The sequence below is a fragment of the Paramisgurnus dabryanus genome, chromosome 5 (assembly GCF_030506205.2).
Source record: "Paramisgurnus dabryanus chromosome 5, PD_genome_1.1, whole genome shotgun sequence".
Taxonomy (NCBI): Eukaryota; Metazoa; Chordata; class Actinopteri; order Cypriniformes; family Cobitidae; genus Paramisgurnus; species Paramisgurnus dabryanus.
This window is the reverse complement of record NC_133341.1, coordinates 2128939-2134122: the sequence shown is the minus strand read 5'-3', so window position 1 is coordinate 2134122 and position 5184 is coordinate 2128939. Positions and strand designations below refer to the sequence as shown.

Sequence of the window (5184 nt, the reverse complement as noted above, 5' to 3'; positions counted from 1 at the left end):
CATTTGCCGTTAATTTCCACAGAAATTTGCCGTTAATTTTCACAAACATTTGCCGTTAATTTTCACAGACATTTGCCGTTAATTTTCAGACATTTGCCGTTAATTTCCACAAAAATTTGCCGTTAATTTCCACAGACATTTGCCGTTAATATTCAGACATTTGCCGTTAATTTCCACAGACATTTGCCGTTAATTTTCACAGAAATTTGCCGTTAATTTTCACAGACATTTGCCGTTCATTTTCACAGACATTTGCCGTTAATTTCCACAGAAATTTGCCGTTAATTTCCACAGAAATTTGCCGTTAATTTTCACAAACATTTGCCGTTAATTTTTACAAACATTTGCCGTTAATATTCAGACATTTGCCGTTAATTTCCACAGACATTTGCCGTTAATTTTCACAGAAATTTGCCGTTAATTTCCAGACATTTGCCGTTAATTTCCACAGACATTTGCCGTTAATTTCCACAGACATTTGCCGTTAATTTTTACAGACATTTGCCGTTAATTTCCACAGACATTTGCCGTTAATTTTCACAGAAATTTGCCGTTCATTTTTACAGATTAAAAAATTATTTTTACAGAAAATTTCTGTAAATGTTTTATTGATTATTTTTCTGTAGAAATGTAAGTAAAATTACATAAATCAGTAAATTTATAGTGTTTTAAATGTATCCCTCTTCAGCATTGAAACTTTTAGGGTTTTGCTCTTGCTGCAAAGTAAGACCACGTCCACTGTTAACTCACATTCCACCTCAATCTCTAACTGGTGAACATTGTTCAGCAATACTACAACATGACTTCATCAAATCCACTTCTTTGGTTTTGTGCTGCTTGTAGCTATACAACTTGACTAAGAAATGTTTTTGGAGCTGCAACTTGTGTCATGGTAGCCTACACTGTAAAAAAATTACTGTAATTTTTTTTAACTGCTGTAAATCATTTAATGTAATGTAAACTAAAACACTTAAAATAACAGAAAATCACAGATGTAGCCAAATGCATTTATTGTTCAATAGTCCAAAACTTTCCAATGCATTAAGATAATAAGTATTAGTTTCCAAAACTCTCCAATACAATGCAGATCACAAAATAAGGCTTTAGCCTTGGAAATACAACAACGAATACCACTTAGCACTGCAGCATTTAATTAACCACAAAGGAACACATTACTACATAGTGACCAAACTTCAGTCATAAATTTACAGTTTAAACAAACACACAAGAAATAGTTTTAACTGTGCCTACCTTTAAATTGCTTATCTATGAAGATAAACTTTTAAATTAAACACAAACTTGAAAATCTTGTCAGAGTCTCTTCTTCAATTCCATTGGAATTAACTGGCAAGCCATTCAAAGTCCATTAGTTTTCGTAGCAGTGTTCATACATTTGGGTTCATTCCATGCCTTTATTTGTCTCACATTCCAGCAGCAAATTTTTGATCCAGTTTCCGGACTGATGCCCACAACTTCTCTGTTAAAAAAAACAACAACCAGAAGATCTTATTATAAAAAATCAGCATATACTAAAACAATAAAATAAAATTTGCTAGAAAAAGATTTTAAAGTTTTAGTTCTGCCAAACATAAAAACTGTCCAGGGCAGTTCCTTTAATTCATACTGGGTTTATAACAATGCAGTATGGGTTGAAATTAGAAAATTATTTACAAATAGATGCACATTTACTGGTGAACTTGATGCACAGTACAAATGTATTTTACCATCCACGAACAAATGTCTTAAATTTGAATATATACAATTCAGAATTTAAATTAATGTGTATTGATTTATACAAATGGAGACATGTATGTGAATAAAAATGCAAAAAATGAGATGTGCATTTGTGGTTCAGGTGACACGCCTGCATTTATCCCGTTCTGTTTATTTGGATTTTGAGACTCATTTCCCCATGTAAAGCATTATATGAGCCAAATATAAACAACTATCGATGAATAAACCAAACAAATGCATTTCATTTTTGTGTCCGTAAAATTCAATATTCAAATGAATGTGCATAGATTTGTACAAACAGAGACATTTGTGAATTTCAGTGATTATATTTTGTATCATTATATCACAATTTGTGCATGCAAAAATGCTGATGTGCATTTGTGAATCAGGTGATACATGTAAATTCACATGTTTGGTTCATTCAAATTTTGCGACTTTTGTTGCGTGGTTTGTATTTAACCAAACAGGATGAATGCATGTACATCGCCTAATTCACAAATGCACATTGATGTTTTTGCATACACAAATTGTAATAAACTAATAAAAAATATAATCACTGAAATTCACAAATATCCCAATTTGTGCATGCAAAAACAAAACCACTAATGTGCATTTGTGAACCAGGCAATGCATGTGCATTCATCCTGTTTGATGCACATAATTAAATTCCAACACAAAATGAAACGCATTTGTTTGGTTCATTCATTGATAGTTGTTTGTATTTGGCTCATAAAATGCTTTAAACGGCAAAATGGAAATCTCAAAATCCAAATGAACAGAACGGGATAAATGCAGGCGTGTCACCTGATCCACAAATGCACATCTCCTTTTTTGCATGGGCAAATTATGATATATATAAATACATAACAAAAAAAATTAACATTTTTATTCACATACATGTCTCCATTTGTACAAATCAATACACATTCATTTAAATTCTGAATTTCATATATTTAAATCTTATGGCATTTGTTTGTGCATGGTAAAATACAGTTGTAACGTGCATCAAGTTCGCCGAGAAATGTCCATTTATTTGTTATTTTGACTAATTTCAACCCATAATGCAGTGGTTGTAGTGTTATAGTTATTAGTATCTGCTCTAGAGTTTGCACTTTTATCATAAACCCTTTTGATGCGTGTTCAGCAGGCACTCATTTTGACAATACACATGATGCACATGGTTCACATGACGCAACAAACACATATTTTGAATTTGCTCCCCTGAAAAAAGAAGTCACTAACTAAAAAACTTAACCTAGAAGTCAAAAAAACTTGCAAGTATACAATAGATATTTGTTAAGAGTTTATGCTCTGAATTACCTCTGAATAAACTCAAGTGTGCATGCAGCTTGATTCTGATATGTGTCTGATATGCCCCAAATGCCTCTAAACATGGGCCCAGGACAACCTTCTCTTCAGATGACAACAACATCCATTTGCTTGAGGTCATCAATTCACCTATATAAATTAAACTTGGATTAATAATGGTTGTGACAGTATGGTTCATGGCATGCACTGCAAAGAAGAGCTTAGTATTTCTGTCTTTTTTCCAGTCTAAATATATTAAAATTCTTAAATCAAGATGCAGAATATAAGATAAGAAAAATGACAAGAAATTTTGTCTAGCTTCAATCTAAATTAAGTGAATAAAAAATAATTTAAAATGATCTTTTTTGGATTATTCGACTATACGAAGAGTAAATTTACTTATTTACTTGAGCTCTTTATTGCAGTGTATGTACCTTGTGTAAACAACAACAAAAAAACAGATAACACTAGAAAAAAATTAATCATTACAAAAGAAAACAAAAAATAGTTTGTATTCATTGTATCCAAATTACCTTGGATGATCAGTGAGTGTAGATGAATCCGATAATCCTCATTCCATGTAAGCTGCAGTTGCTGCTACCTAAAAAAATTAAACTATATTTCATATAAACAGGACATAAAAAAAACTAAATATGGCAGCTTCAATTAGAAGGGACTCAGTATTCTTTTTCTTATTTTGGAAGTGAATGGGGCTCATTAAAGATTGGGTTACAAACATTCCTCAAAATATCTTCCTCCGTGTTTGAGATGTCATGAATATGAAGTGAAATGCATTTAACATACTATAATCTTGTATTACAAAATGAATTTAAGTAAAGCTGTACTCATCTTTCATACAAAGATGCCCTTACGAAAATTAACCATGGTTTTATTGTGGTAAAAGTGTAGTAACCATGGTTTTTTGGTCTATTGATTACTATGAGCAAAACCATGGTTTTACTACACTAACTATGGTTTAACTATGGTTTTTGAAAACCATGGTTGTCAAAACCATGGTTATTTTGTGGTTACCATGGTTTAACTACAGTAACCATGGTTTTTTGGTTTTAACTGTAGTAAAACCATGGTTAATTTTCGTAAGGGTGGGTTCAAATGTATTACAAGTGGTACCTAAATACATTTTTAAATTAGATTTTAGCATATTTCATATGTACTAAGGAACAAAAGATGTAGGCTATATTAAGTACAAAATTAGTACATGAAAATAGAGCACTTTGAGTAGATTATAGAATTGTACTTGTCATTGATCAAGGTACTTGACTTCATGAGGCGAGGCGCTGCAAGAAACGACATATGGATGACATCAGAGTAACGCGAGAGCGATTTGAAATCAGCCTCTTCCGCAACATTTCTCGCGGTACTCTGATGTCATCTTTGTCAGTTCTTGCGGCGCTGCGTAAAGTTGAGTACACAAAAAACCTCGAAGCAGGACAATTTATCTATTACTTCTCAGCCTGAGAAATACAAGGTTTGGCGTGTGAGCGTGTGAACTGACTGAAATGCGTGTGTATCACGGTGAATGCGTGAGACTTGACTTGAGAGCCCTGTCTTCCAGCATGCCATGTGCAACAAACTAACACGCGCATATTACATCAAATTATATGCTATAGACTCGCCCAATAAATTCAGCAAAGAAACTAACGCTAATACCCAACTCTGATGAACGTCTTGTGTTTGCAATGTGACAAAATAAAAATATTACTTACACGATTGAAGAATTATCAGATGCAACAACTTCTTTCCACTCCGTAGACACCTGTCTGCGCATACTCGCAATGCGCATGTGCACCGCGCGCAAATTTGCTGATGACGTCGTGACATCACACGTACTGCGCTACGCACATGTTGTCTAAATGTGTTTCTTATCAAATATTTTTGACAAAGATTTGTACATTAAAAGAATCTACATGCATGTTTATAATTCATTTAATAGGCTGCATTTATTGCAGTTATTGTAAAGTGCCAAAGCTTTTATTTCCAAACTAGTACCACAGCTGACATTTTCAATAAATACATAAAATAAAATAATAAGTGTCATTACATGTTGTCCTGTAGCATTTACATATTAGCCTATTTTAAAAATACAATATTGCAGACATACTGTAAAATTTGCATTTAGCA

The 5184-nt window shown here is 32.8% G+C and overlaps 1 long non-coding RNA gene across 1 annotated transcript; it reads right to left on the bottom strand.

Moving 5' to 3' along the window:
* Nucleotides 1-1143: 1143 nt before the first annotated feature.
* On the bottom strand, nucleotides 1144-4856 carry LOC135774072 (uncharacterized). Its single transcript, XR_010543626.2, has 4 exons — nucleotides 4770-4856; nucleotides 3576-3643; nucleotides 3055-3192; nucleotides 1144-1477 (listed from the first exon to the last, which is right to left on the bottom strand). It is a non-coding gene; the product is annotated as an uncharacterized lncRNA (long non-coding RNA).
* Nucleotides 4857-5184: the final 328 nt, after the last annotated feature.